Raw genomic sequence first — 15,254 nt, forward strand, 5'->3', positions numbered from 1 at the left:
CTGCTCTGAAGGCTCCTTCCTAGTTCCTAATCCCTCAGAGATGCCACCCAGCTGGCAAAAGAGGGAAGCAAGGGTGGGCCCTCTTTCCATGCAATAAGCATTCCTCCATTCCCTTTCTCTCCCAGCCATCCCTCACTCTGTTAGTCAATCTGATTACCAGCATGTATCACATGAGAGTTGCCAATCACTCCACATAAAGATAAGCCCATTTGAGGCAGATTGGAACGCTTTTTTCATTTTATGTTTGTGGTTGCCACGGTGGATGGGAGCGGGAGACAGTGCAAGCTTCCCAGGCTGGGTTGGGGCCACCACTCCCCCCTCTTGCCCAGACCCACCAACCCACATAAACATAGTCTACTCCAGGATGTCAGTGCAGGCACTGGGAATCAGGAAACTGGACTGTAGCACAAGGAAAGCCTAACTGACAAGCTTTGGTCTTGTTACCTCTCCAGCTTCCTTACTCCTTTCCTCTGGCCTCATCCTGTCTTTGTCCATCTCTCTTTCTCTCTCTGCATCACTGAGTCCACAGGTGTCAGGTGGGATAAGAACTAGAGAGACTGGTGCAAGGGGATGTAAGTTGAGACCCCCCCCCATTTAAACACACACAAACACCCCTAAGTGCAGAAGGCAGGAGGCCAGCCTTGTTTGTGTATTTAATCTCATGGCTGTAAATCACTCTAATGAACTTGCGAGGCCTTGTTTTTAAAGCATTTTTAAATTCCTGGGATTAGCTGTACTTATCAGTATCTTGTCTCCGAGGAAATCTGGGGCTACATTGATGGCAGCACATTTCTTGCTGCCCAAAACGTTTGTGTCTCATTCACAGACCATTTTCACAAATGCACACAGTTCTATGCCGTATTCTGTTTGGTACCAAGGCAAATATGTTGGCACACTCGGATTTCCAGTCTGGCAATCTTCCCTGTGATAGTATGCAGGCATTTTTAGTCCACTTCCTATCTCTTCTTTGTTGCATTCTACCTGTGCTGTGTTGTCCTGTTTATACTCACTATGACCTTGTGAAGTAAGCCAGGCCAAGAGAGACCAACCAAGGCATCATAGCTGGCTTCCCTGCATCCAAAACCATTATAGTCCTGGAAGGGAGCAGCCAGGAGGTAACTCCAAGGAATGACAGGCGGGGCTGCCAGAGTTTTTGATTCAGACCAGAGGTGGACCCCAGTGCAAGCAGACAGGGACCCAGAATCCCCTGTGTCGGCCAAGATCTTGAGTCTAGGATCAGAACGTGCATGTTTTCTCTGTGAAACCAACATTAGCTTTCTTTGGCCTCACCCCATTCCCAGCTAACCCATGATTTTCCTTAATAAGCTTCACACTTCCTTTTTATCATTAAAATTAGAACTCAGGAAAAGCCATGCAGTTTAAAGGACACTGAGCTACAGTGGAACCGGCTTCTGCATCTTCCTCAGAGCAGCCTTGTGTGCAAAATAGGCAGTGGCTGGCTTTGGGATTTGAAGAAAGGGGTCTTGGGCAGCTCTGTGTGCAGGGCTTCTTACCAGGTGGAGGAAACAGGGCATACAAAACAACTGAAAGAATTCACATACCTTGCCTTCCAGTCCTTTTCTGTGTCCCTTCCTGATCTATGTTGTTAAGACACCATCACCCCAACATCTCTTCACAGGCCATAAAGGAACTGAGAGAAAAGTTGAGCTCTCTGGTAAACTCCCAAAGTTGGATTATTTCTGCAATATGTTGTCCGTGCGGCTGCCTTTGTTTAGAAGCTTCAATTAGTACAGGATACAGCTGCCAGGATTTTGACTGGTACGGCTTATTTTGATCCCCATATTACACCTGTTTGGAAATGGCTTCATTGGCTGTGCCTGTTCACTTCTAAGTCCAATGCAAAGGGCACTTCCAGATTGTGGTGCTTTTCGGTTGGGACTAAATCCCTTACCAGCAAATTCAGCTTGTGCCGTTATAATTGAGAGGTCTTGCACATCAAACTCACTTAAACAAAAAGATCTGACGTTCTTTTCCATAAGGCAAGTGACGGGAAAGTGTACTGCAGAGTGTGGAATAACACTCAAGAGAGGGTCTCTTCAGCTGTGATGCTCAGTTATGGGATGCAGCTTCCCAAAGAGGCCTGCCTAGCACCAATGCTGCTATCATTAAGGGTGGGGAAACCCTTTTACTTACCCAGATATTTTAAAATTCTGTTGGCAATGCATCTTAGTTTTGTACCAGCTTCTATCATTCTATAGGTTTTACGCCATTGCTCCGTTTCTGTCTTGTGAAAGCTGCCTCGGAATTTAGACGGACAGAGAGAGAAAGATTGTATATAGTCAAGTTTACGTAAAACACTTGCTTTTCTTCTTTTTTGCACTGAACTGTCCAGGAGGTTCAGAAAAATGGCAGCACAATTGCCTCAATGGTCATTCAGAGGTCTCCTGATCCCCAGCAGCAGTTGCCCCCCACCCCTTGGCTGGGCTCTGGCATTGGCCACTCCCCCACTAGGTATATTGCCCCTGATTGAGGGAACAACTGCTGTTTTGTTGCTCTTGGCTGGCTACTCTTTTTCAACACCTCCCTCCTCAGTAATTAAGTTTCCTTTGGAGGAGAGCTTTGCACATACCATGGACTGCGAAAAAGACAAATGATTGGGTGTTAGAACAAATTAAACCAGAACTATCATTAGAAGCTCAAATGATGAAACTGAGGTTATCATACTTTGGACACATCATGAGAAGACACGATTTACTAGGAAAGACAATAATGCTGGGAAAAACAGAAGGGAGTAGAAAAAGAGGAAGGCCGAACAAGAGATGGATTGATTCCACAAAGGAAGCCACAGACCTGAACTTACAAGATCTTAACAGGGTGGTTCATGACAGATGCTCTTGGAGGTCACTGATTCATAGGGTCGCCATATGTCGTAGTCGACTTGGAGGCACATAACAACAACAACAATATACAGATGCTGAAGCTGCCTGGCCTTTTCTCTGAACTGAAAAGCACCTCCAGTGGGGTGATGGGAGGTGACACAATTGTCATCCAGATGTGCAAAACAAAAAAAATCCCAAACTAAATGTTTTTTTTTCCTGGCAGTAAACTTTGCACCCACATCTTAAGCCAGCTAAGCCACTTGGAAGTAAGTTCTGGTGGAACTAGTGCAGAAAAATGCAAAGCAGGAATATTTTTAAAATGTGAGGCAGCACTAGGATTGCGTGGGGCAAGGTTTAGGCAGGGGAGAGACAACCCTGTATATACCCCCAAGTCCTACACCCTCTTAATGTAGCCCTAAATTTCAACCAAAAGACAGGCAAGGCATTCTTCTTTGCCTGTCCTGTTTGTGGACTCTAAAAGACTGCGTCCTCAGCAAAACCAGTTCCCTAGACACAGCTGTGCAGAGATTTGATGGAAAGCTGTGCCCACTGAGTGCCACACTTCCTCTTTTGAGGGATGGCTGAGCGCCAGGCGGAGCCTTTTAGTTTCACACAGCTGGGCTGTTAAGAGATGAGCTCCTTCCAAACAGAAAAAAAGCTCCCCCCCCCCGTTAGAATTCCTTTCCCAACAGATGTGGAGGGTTTTAGCCCAACCCCAGCATGAGATTCCAGCATTCTGCAGAGAGAGCAAGGACTGGCAAGTTCAGGTTTCCTTTGCGCAGATGGGGATCGCATCAGGCTTTAAACAAAGCAATGGAGTTTGTGCTGCAACAGTCTCCTTTTTCCAGCATTTATCCTATTTTTATTTTTTAAATTTCTGCATTCTTAATGCTCCTTGGTTTTACAGCAGCAAGTCTTTCTCTTGCTTCTTAGCACAGCAGTTTCCTTCTGTCCTCTTGTAACCCTCCTGCCTCCCCTCACCCCCACCCCCGGAAATGAAATGGAATGTCCGGTTGGCTGCTAAAGCCATTTGGGGGGGTGGAGTTGCAAAAAAGAGGGGGGGGAATATTCAGGGACATGAAACAAAGGCGAGGCAGGACAGGAGGATACCAATGTAAGTGCCCAAACAATAGCTCTTTTGTTCAACTCGCCCCAGCACCCAAATCCTGAGACAATGGCAAGCGGCTAGCTGATGATGCTGACACCCAGAGACAGACACAATTCAGAAGATATGCTGAATGGTCCAGCTGTTTTCCATCCTGGCTATTGGATGTAGAGAGGTGGTGGGGGGAGAGGGGGAAGGAGAACGTGTACAGGCTGGCTCAAACATGAGACACGCAGCTAGACAGTTGGGCTGCGAGTCAGACTGACAGTTCTGGATACCCTAGGGCAGACTTCAGGCTTGCACAATCTATTCTGCTGTTGTTGTTTTCCACTAGAACCTCAAGATGCACCATCCCACGGCCAGGTGCAAAAGACATGCACACTATAAAACATTAATGAAACCTGAGACGAGACCAGGAAATCATTTTGAGCCCCAGAATATAAACAGAACTCATAGCCCTTGCAAACAAAAAAACACTCCTGGCTATCCTCTCCCAACACACACCCCAACTTCTTCATTTTCAGCAGAAGAATTTGACGATGGCCATGAGGGGCATGGGGAGGAACAGTTGTTTTATTGTTGCTATTATTAAACATGAGTCTTGCCGGTCGGTCGACTTCAAATCACGCAGAGATTAACTAGTAGATCCCGATCTAGCTTCTGCCCATCTCTGCAAGTAGGGGCATTCTGCAATTTCCAAGGGGTGGGAAGGTACTCTTGAAAGCAGGCCATGACCTGCAGGATTGCAGATCCTTGAATTTAACATGCAAGCTTGCACCTCTCCCCCACCCCACATGCAGGCGAAATCACCTCTGCTACTGCCTTCAAATAATGAGTAACTGTTAAATACTTTATTTTGGAAGGCAATCTTACTTGGTCATGAATGATCGCCAATGAACGAATGAAGTCCTACTGAACCCAATGGAGCTTACTTCTGAGTAATGTACTGGATTGCAGCCTTAACCACTGAAGCTGAGCCACCGGTTCTCTCTCTCTTAGCTGCCCTCACGGGGTTGTTGTTAAAACAAAACAGGGAGGGAGAACTCATTGTCTGCCACCTGAGCTCCTTGGAGGAGGAGCAGAAAGGGGGACAGAAATGCAATTCTGGATGGAGAAAGAAGACAGACATTTGAGAGTCCATAAAAAACAAAAAAGGAGCTGCTTTTTGCATGGATTAAAATCCAAGGAACGCTCCACAGAAAGATAGTTGAGGCAGGAGGTTGGGATGGCAAGCCGCCAGAGCCCTTGAGGGCACAGCCACTGTCCAAGCAGCCAGCTGCTGTTTGGTGAAACTAGCACAGACCCTAGAATGACAGACATCCCTGCTAAGGTTCAGGGACAGCTGGGTCTCCAAGCCAAGGAGGGAAGTGAACAGATGTGGATGGAGAGAGGTGACATTAGCTTGAAGGGAAGAGAGCGAGAGCGAGAGAACTAATGTGTACAGGAGTTGGGGGGTGGAAGAGAAGAAGTCTGGTGAAGTTTTTCAGCCTGTGGTGGAGAGAAGGGTGCTTTGCACGAGAGGAGTTGGGAAGCAGCAGCAGTAACTGGAGTTGTTATGAACTCTGGATCACACACACACACACACCCTGCAAAAAAGAAATATCAAAAGCAGATTCTGCTACTACGCAAGAATGTTATGGAGGAAGAAAATAGATGCAAAGCAAGACAAGATAGGAATGCACAGCCACACTCAGACCATTGCAAAGTCTACCTAGATTTCCTCCGAGACTGTCAGGCTAATCTCGATGGCCACAGGAGTCAGAAGCTGTTTATTTAAAGAGGAAAATATGCATGCACATGAAACAGAAATTGTCCCAGAATGCTGGATACAACTTACATGCAGGTATTGTATAACAGCAATGTGGAATGGTAGCTGAAGGAGCAGCATGGATAAGAGCAATGAGCTCAAAGTCCTAGTTTCAAGCTCAAGCTCTGAAGTCCTGTAGCAGCCTCAGACAATTTGTCCAGTCTCCTCCAGCTGTAATGGGAACCCAGGTAGCTCCCTTGTACCAAGTCAGACCATTGGTCCATCTAGGTCAGTATTGTCTACACTGACTGGCAGAGGTTCCCAGCCCTAACTGGAGATGCCAGGGATTGAACCTGGGACCCTCTGCATACAAAGCAGATGCCCTATGGCTGAGCTACGGTAGCCCTTTGGGGCCCATTTTGGAGTGTCCTTGTAATGTATGTATGTCAAGGACTTTTGAATATGTATAAAGTAAGGCTCAGCATTATTAACTGGAGTTAGATAAGCAGCTGACTTTTAAATGGAAGAGCTAAGTTCAAACAATCTGGCACATTCTAATTAAAAAAGAAAGAAAAGCTCTAATGTGCAGCTTGTGAATGAAGAGACATTTGCAGCATGACAGGACGGACACTTCGGCCCAAGATGGCTCGAGTTTGACCCTTCAAGCTAGCTTAAGTTGCAGGGCAGAAATCAGGCTGCTGCTGTAGCAGCTAAAGTTTCATTCTTCCTCTCATTTTGCATGATTTTATTCTGGTTTCCCCAGGCAAAGGGATATTGCAAAGATGCTGAGGTCCTCCCAGCCCCTGACACTCTTATTCATCACCTCTGTGGGTTCTTGAGGATACCTGGCAATCATAAGGGATGGGGACTTTTTAAAATGAAAACCAAGATTCTCAAGAAGGTGAACATCTTGTAGGCTTTGAGCACTAGGAATCTGTGCTTTTCAGAAGGAAAGCTGAGCGCCTCTCCAGATAATTGAGTATTCATTGTGATAAGTGATCGTTATGCTATCGGGGCAGCCACACGCAATCTCGCTTTCAACACTGCTTGTGCCTGCAAAGGTTTTCAGGCAGTCACACTGCATCATTTCCACTCAGTGCATATCCTGCAACATATCCTGCTGAAATCCTGTAACTTTTTATATCACAAATGTTCTGGTTTATTTTTGTTCTACGTTTGTTGCATTATCACCCTTCTGGACAGCAATAATGCACTGGCATTGGGGAAACACTGTAGAACAAATCAAAGCAGAATAAATCCACCACTGATCCACTATTTTGGTGTCAAGAACATGTTGTAGAATACACCCACAATAACACACTAGTCTGGAGGGGCCTGAGATTCTACACCCACTGCCCCACGGTTTATACCTTTTTCTCTAGCATAACACACTGGCTTATTTTCACTCTGTCTTCTTCCGGGTGCTTGACTCCCCCTCTGCAATGTTGGAGCAGAAACACCTGAATCTCATATCCAGTCAGAAATTTGGGGATGAACCGGGGTTAGGAGGAATGATAACATTCTCCTTCATATTTTGTCAGGGTGATACAAGCAGCTTACTAGTTAAGGGTGGTGGAAGCCAACACACATTTTGTAAAACCATGTCTCCTTTTAAGGCTTCTGCAAGCACAACAATTAACTGTGATTTTGTCTTTTTGATGGTGCCTGATCTAGAGACGGATGCACACAGATCTATGGGTGCCCCCCAGCTTTCTTCCTTCTACATGACGCTGATCTGCACTGTATTGTAAATCACAACTTAATTTCAAAGAGAGTGAGAGGATTCAGTGTGCTTGTGTACACAGGGGTCTTGGAATTAGCTGCACCACCCTCTTCCCAGTGCACATGGGGATAGCACAGAGTGTGTGGGAGATCTTTGAAAACCAAGAAGGCACAAAACATCCTGCGCACTACTGGAACCCCAAGGAGGGTCAATGTGTGCAAGGGCCCTGGAAGCTATCAAATTAACAGGGAGCCTTTTAAAGGGCAAAAGACTACCCAAGGGGGAACAAGGGGGCAAAAGTGAGCAATAGGCTGTGTTTCCACTTTAGAGAGCAGCAAGCAGCAGCACTGTGACATGACCACCTTGCGCCTCTCAGCGTATCCACCGATGATCGGAACGAAGGCTGCTGAAATGCTACAGAAAGAAAAACAGGACTGTCACAAGGTGTAAAACTGTGCAAGTCAAAAGCAGAACAGAAAAAAGGGTTTCAGAAGTATTAATGAGGATGTGGGTAAAATTGAAGAGCGGGTGTGTGTGAATAATTGCCAAAAGACCCCGGGGGAAAATAACACGTTCTTTATTTACGTCCGATTGGATGTGTTCTGCATTGGCTGCTGTCAGATTTCATGGGTTTTTTCAACAGATTCCCTGGAAGCAACAACTCAAGATGCTAGAACTGCTGAACAAGAGAAAGAAAGTGGAGCAGGAGGCAGGAAATAGCCCTAACCTGTCCTTTACATGTCAGTGGGGAAGTGTCTGTGTCTTGAGTAGGGTCAGCTCTGGTTGCCCTATGGCCAAGCTCAGGAACCTTTCTCAGCCCCAAAGGCCACATTCCCTTCTGGGCAGCCTTCCGAGTGCCAAGTGCCAGTGATGGGCAGGTAGAACAACAAAAGTAAATGTTTACCTTTGTCTAGTAGTCTGTTTTCTACACACCCTCACACACCCCTCTCTCTATCCTCCATCCAGGAAAGCAGGACTCATCATCAGAGTTCAAGGACACATTTCCAGCCAGGCAAAAATATTTGGGGTGCGAAGCAGGGCTAGTGAGGGGTGTGACCTGAGTAGAACTCTGAGAGCCAGTTTAGAGAGGCCTTATTGCAGAAGAGATCTAGAGTGCTCATTCCAAATTGTCAGAAGCATAGGGAGAGGCTAAACAACTTGGCTTAGAAGGGCACAATATTTGTGGGAATGATATAATGACAAGCCTTAAAAGCACAAACTCTTTGAGGGAACGGCAGCTAAGAACATGAGCTCTGAGCCCCAAGACATTCCTAGTTCAAACCTCACCTCTGACTCTCTCATCCTTATCTGTTATACAGGGATTATAACTTTGCCCCACCTTACAGGATTGTTGTAAAGGTTAACTGGTCTACTCTCTAGGGATATTGTTTTGTAGAAATTTAGTGCATATGTGAAGTGCTTTAAACAAGCCATTAAAGTCCTACAAGAACATAAGAAGAACTCCGCAGGATGAGATCAAAGTTCCCCCCCTTCCAGCATCCTGCATCCAACAGTGGACACTCAGGTGACCCAATGGGAGACCAGCAGGAGGAGGTTGTGATGGCAACAGCCCTCCCTCAAGCAACCGGTGTTTGGAGGAAAGCTACCTGCAAACTTACACAAAGACCAAGTAATTCAAAACTATGTCCTGCAAGCAGAAGGCAGAAACGAATGCAAGATCTTAAGAAGAGCCGTGCTCCGCTGGATCAGGCCAAAGGGGGCCCATCCAGTCCAGCCTCTTCTTCTCCCAGTGGCCAAGCAGATGGCCCAAAGGCAAGACCTGAGCGCAAAGAGCAACTGTCCCCACTTGCCATTCCCAGAAACTGGTATCATTCAGAGGCACACTGCCTCCAAGAGTGGAGGGAGAAGATAGCTATCATGGACATGGGGCTGAGGAGCCTACAATGGTAACTGATCCCAGATGGCAACGAAGACAAAGTGTGCCACGCTCTGGAGGGCCCAGATGACAGCAGTCCCGGCCCCTCCCCCCCTACATGTTCAGCAATGACGTTGCAGCAACAGCGTTCTCATGGGACTGGGTTGTCTGAAGAGACCTATTGTCTCGCAGACTCCAACGCCCCTGTCCGAAGTGTGATGGTATCTGAACTCAGTGCACAATGGGCTCCTTCACTCAGTCAGCCCAGTTTCCATGTGGATTTTACAGCACGGAGATTTGCAAAAGTCAGAAGTCACAGAGGAGAGGGACGGGTCGGTGGGTGGGGAAGAGGCAAAGCCAGCCTGACTTCACAAATAACCCACATGGGGTGGTGGGACTTTGGGGGGTGCCAGTGAGGCAGCACAAGACCCCTGAGAGACCACTTGCAAGTCCACCTGCTCTGCTCATGTCCTTCCGGGTGCATACTGTGCTGTCTAGCCATGATGGCCAAACAGTGAACTTCCTCTTTTTGCTGCAACATCCCACCTTCACGATGGGTTCCAAGACATCACTCCCCATCCTCGCCGTCACTGTCCCTAGGACATGGGGCATTAAGAACACAAGGAGAGCCCTGGTGCTGCATCAGGCCAAGGCGTCATCTAATCCAGCAGGTCATCCTCACAGTTCCCACCTAGATTCCCCAGTGGGGAAAATGCCAAATACCATAGCATGCCGGCTGTCAAACACAGCCAGATCACTGAATGCTGTTTCATGTTAAATATCAATAATACCACGTCAAGGACCCTATATAATATAATTAGGTGTCAATACAAATAAGAACCTAAGAAGAGGCCCCGCTGCTGGATCAGGCCAAATGGGGCTGATCATCTAGTCCAGCTTCCTGTCCTCACAGTGGCCAACCAGGTGCCCGTTGTGGGAAGCCCACAAGCAGGACCTGAGTGCAACAGGAGTGCTCTCCTCTCCTGTGGTTTCCAGCAACTGGTACTTAATTTACTGCCCCTGACAGTGGAGGGAGAACATAGCCATCAGGGTTAGTAGCCACTGATAGCCTGTTTGTCCTGCAGGAATATGTCAAATCTTCTGTTAAAGCCGTCCAAGCTGGTGGCCATCATTACCTCTTGTGGAAGCGAATTCCATAGCTGTAGCAGTATTAATAATACTTCCAGCTGAGCATTATTAGAGGAGCACTTTCCAGCTAGCGTAAGGTGCATTTCTTCAACGTTATTTATTCTATGTAGACAGCACAAATCATATGCTGCTTTTCCACCTCCAAGCGAGGGAGATGTCCAAAAGTGCCTCACAAAATTGCAATGAATGTCCAGTACAACAGTATCCACCATATCTGTCAATCAATCAACCAGTCACCAATAGGAAGTAACAAGTCTGCAAAACTAAAACACTGAAAAAACAAACAAACCAGCCAAAGAGCAGCTAAAACATAAAAGAAACACATGAACAATTAAAAACTAGTTGGAGAAGAACAATCCAACCTCCCAGGGCAGCCTGGGGTTTCTGTCTAAAAATTGGGCATCAAAACGGCAAAGGTCCTTTCATGTGTTTCCACCAGTTAGTAACTCAGGAGGGCCTCAGATGCATTGGGGGTGCAGAGGGGATCTGGGAGAAGTTCCAAAAACGCTGGGGGAGGGGGGAAGAAGCGTGTGCCAGAAAAAATGGAAATGGACTGCCTTCAAATTGATCCAGACTTGATCCTCAGAGAAGGACTGAAATTTGACTTGAATGAACAACTTGAGGACTAGAACTTTGATTACTCTGAAACCAGGGGTTTTAGTGGTGGCCGTTTGATCTGCCATTTCTCTTGATTTAGGGATAACTAAGCCAAACAGACCCTCAGCTCCATTGTGAGCCGAGAAAGTGGGGTAAAAATGGGGGAGAGTGTGCTCCCTGGCAGGGGCATGATAGAAAGCCACAAGCTGGAAGCTGCCATGGAGTGTCTTTGCTGGTGATTTATCAGAGTTGGGAACGAAGAGCTCCTAAATGCAAATCCCCACACGCAGCTGAGATGGCTGGTGGCCACTTTTTGTTGTTGCTGTTGTTGCTGCAAACTGTTTCCATCCAGGGCTGCACATCCTGTTGCTGGAGGCCAGCTGGATTTGTGGGGAAAGCAGGAAAAGAGGCAGGAGACCCACCCCACCACACCCTACTCACCTACCACTTGGTTCCCCCTGGATTTCTGGGGGGTGCCAGAACACCTTAGACAGGCTGGGAGGAAGTCTGGCTGGTCAGGGCAGAGTTGGGGAAGAAATGGAGGGCAGAGCTAAGGGGATAGACCGGGAAGAGGGTTTAACTGGGGGGGGGGTTCCACCAGCGGGATCTCACGGCTGCTTGTACTCTCAGGTTTAGAAGCACTCCACCCATTGAGACTTTGGAGGTCCATCTCACTCAGCACTGTCTACACCGACTGGCAGCCGCTCTCCAGGATTTCGGGCAGGGGGTACATTCACATCCCTACCTGGAGATGGGATTGAACCTGGCACCTTCTGCATGCAAAGCAGGTCCTCTCCCAACAGTGGTACATCCTGCTTGGAGCTAGGGCAGATTTGTTTTTGATTTGGTGGTGGTAATCAAGAAGGAGAGAGGGCTGGTGGGTTGGGTGGCGGGGGGAGGAAGCTGCCCCCCCATGCCTGGCAAGAGAGCAACATCAGCGGGGCAGGCAGGGTGGGGTGGGTCGGTGGCATTTGAAGAGGAAGCTGGTGGTGCCGATGGTGGCGAAAGGCCACAGCTCAGTGGCAGAACATCTGCTCTGCATGCAGAAGGTCCCACGTTCAATCCCTGAAGGTGGCTCCAGGCAGGGCTGGAGAGCACCTGCTCTTGCAGCCCTGGCGAGGTACTGCCAGCCAGCATAGGCAACACTGAGCTGGGTAGACCAAGGGTCTGCGTCAGTTCAAGGCGGCTTCCGATGTTCTCCTGTGACGGGGGACTCTCCAGAAATCTGCCAGGGCAGAAGTCCAAAGAGGAAGCAGCCATGATTCAGCCCGGGCTCTGTGTTTGAGTCACCAGCACTAGCAGCACCGCCCGCCCGGCCAGCGCGCGCGCGCAAGGGGTGCTCTCTCTCCCTCTCCCGCCCCGGCCGCGCCTCGGAGATGGGACCAAAAGACTCTCCGTCTCGCCCTGCTCGGCGGGAATGGAGGTTAAGCAGCAGCAGCAACAACTCAGCTCTCTACAAAACAGACACCCTCGCCACTTAAAAAATAAATAAAAATAAATAAAATAAAAATAAATAAAACCTCTCCGGCCCTTCCGGTCCTGACCGTGCCTCTGACCACGTGCAGAACGCACGGAGCACGGGCAGCCTCGGCCAGCTCCGACGTCCCTTTGGAAAGGAACCTCTGTCCCCCCCCGGTTTCGGGATGGGGATGGAGGCAATCGCTTTCCCGCCCTGTCTGCGAAGGATGGAGAGGGGATGGCACGGGACGAAGCTGCCCGCCTTGGGCTGGGCTGGGCGCCGGACTTACCCGCGGCGAGAGGTGGAAAGCGCCGGAGGAGGCTCGGTCTCCTTGGGCACCGCCGGCCGGCCCTTCTCTCTCTGGCCGGGACACGCCGCGGCTGTCGAGCGGCGACTCCTTTGGCGCTGGTTGGCGAGGCTCTCCTGCCCGGGCGGCCACCCCACCCTCCAGCTCCGGCTGCTTTCGCTCTCGCTCTGCCCTCCTCGCTCGTCTCGTCTCGACTCCTGCGCGCCGAGTGATGTCAGCAGGGGAAGCTGGAGCGAGTGCAAGGCGCGGCGGCGAGAAAGGAGGGACGGAGGGAGGGAGAGAGGAGGGACAGACAGAGGCTGCCTGCCTGCCTGCCTGCCTGGCTTTTGTGCTGATGTGCGCGGCTTGAATCGCCTCTGAAAAGCAGGAACCCGAACAGAGCGCTTTCACACATGACGCCCCCAAAAAGGAGAAGTAGGAGCACGCCTCTCTCTCTCTCTCTCTCTCGGCCCGGGAGCCGAAAGTGCCCCTTGGAGAGGCGAGGGACATCTCGCCGGGCCGGGACACAGTTGAGGAATTCAGCGGCATCTGCGCGGTGCGGCGCGTGGGCCGTCACTCTCTCCTCTCCTCCGTTTTGTGCCCTGCTGGGGCCATATTCACACAGGTACAGAAGAACGGAGGGAAGCTGCCATTTACGGAGTCAGACCCTTGGGGGCCGTCTACACTGACTGGCAGCAGCGGCTCTCGAGGTTTTTAGGCGGGGGTCTCTCCTAGAAGTGCCTGGGGATGCCGCCATTGGGGGCTGAACTTGGGACCTTCTGCTCCCCTTGCCAAGGTGGAGTCGGGTTTGCCATGAGGGCTGCCTGCCCGGGGGGTGACGATGCCTCCTGGCGGGCGCCGCCATGCACAAATCCACTAGCCCACACTGAGGGGGTGTTAGGGGGGGCAGGCGCTGTGACGCGCAAAAGGGCTGCCGGCCACATGCAGGGAAGCCGTGCCCAGTGCCAGCTTCGGAGAGCTCCTCAGCCTCCTGGTGCTGCCTGTTGTTGTTAGGCTCGGGCACAGACGGGCGCTGCGGATGGGCACGATTATAAAGAGCGATTCCGCTAGGCATGGTGATAGAAAGCAATTTCTCTAGCTCATCCTCAAAACATCCCGTCTGTGAGGTGATAGCCCAGAGGTGGGGAGTCTTTTTTGGCCCGAGGAGGGCCACATTCCCTTCTGGAAACCTCCTGGGGTCCACATGCCCATGGTGGGTGGGGCCAGAGGCAAAAGTGGGCGGGGCGACAAATGCAAAGTTTGCTATTTATGCAGTAGTTTAGTTGCTGCTCCACTCTCTCTCTCTCTGTCTCTCTCTCACACACACAGCTACCTCTCTATCCAGGCAGGCAAGAGGCCTTGCCAGAGATCGAGCACACATTCCAGCTAGACAAAAAATATTTGAGGTGCCATGCAAGGCCAGTTGGGGAGCGCTCCTAGCACCAGATAGAGAAGCCGAGAGGACTGCATTTGGCCCCTGGCGCTGAGGTTCCCCACCCCGGTGGTAGAGCATCACCACTCCCACACATAGACATGGGGAACACAGAACAATGGGGACGCTCTAGAGAGGCAGTGCAGCGTAGAGGTCAGGGTGTCAGACTAGGGCCAGTGGTCAGGGATGATGGTGCCACAAGCAACATCTGGAGCACCACAGATGTTCCCCATCTCTGGTAAAAAGGGACATTTGACACTAAATTCTTGGGAACACATTTCACTTTGGCTGCTGTTTGGCTGCCAGCTGGGCTTGGAGGAAGCCGTGACCATTAAACACACATCTTCACCTTGGCTTTTGACACTGGAGATGGATATTTTTGGACCCTTTTTAGTTGTGAGTGTAATTTGTTCTAAACTGTTTTTATAATGTATATTATACTGTTGTGACCTGCCCTGGGATCTACTGGTGAAGGGCAAGTTGTAGTAGTTGTAGTAGTAATCCCAATTGTGGACATATCTCAGATTTACCTTCCCCGACCCCACGGATGCCAAATGCTCATAGCTAAAGCTGTGTGTTAATTTGCTGTCCTAGATCAAAATAATTAGATGGGCCTCATTCTGACCTTTGAATGCAACTGGATCCCACTTCTTCAGGCCTATGGGCTCCCAACACAATTTACAAATAAGTTAAAATGATAAACTTTGGAAATCTATAAGAAGCACATGAGAGCAGGCAGAGTTAAATAACATTATACACCAAAAGCATAAAAATTTTTAAAAATGGTTTCGTCTTGAGCCTGTAACAGAGAGCTATTTCCTTCTCTCATCAGCTGATGCCACTATATGCAGCTGGGTGGGTGGGCGAAAACCTTTCCCATATTAAGTTTTTCCTCTGCTCCTGTCTCCAGCCTTGCCAGCAATTTAGCAAGAAACCTTTTTTGAGTTGAGAACGAAAGGAGGAAGTCATGTTTTCAGCAAGTTTGCAACCCACCGCCTCACACACATACACTGTGGCTGGACATGAGATTAAGATGAGCT

General features: G+C 49.3%; 1 protein-coding gene across 1 annotated transcript in view; it reads right to left on the reverse strand.

Annotated features, from left to right (window-relative positions):
- PEA15 (proliferation and apoptosis adaptor protein 15) overlaps positions 1 to 13,138 on the reverse strand; it is a 51,646-nt gene extending 38,508 nt beyond the window's left edge. Inside the window, exon 1 of the mRNA XM_061605568.1 lies at positions 12,786 to 13,138. The gene's annotated coding sequence lies outside the window, so the exon portion shown is untranslated. The remainder of the gene's footprint in view (positions 1 to 12,785) is intronic.
- Positions 13,139 to 15,254: the final 2,116 nt, after the last annotated feature.

This window comes from Rhineura floridana, chromosome 22 (assembly GCF_030035675.1).
Source record: "Rhineura floridana isolate rRhiFlo1 chromosome 22, rRhiFlo1.hap2, whole genome shotgun sequence".
Lineage (NCBI taxonomy): Eukaryota > Metazoa > Chordata > Lepidosauria > Squamata > Rhineuridae > Rhineura > Rhineura floridana.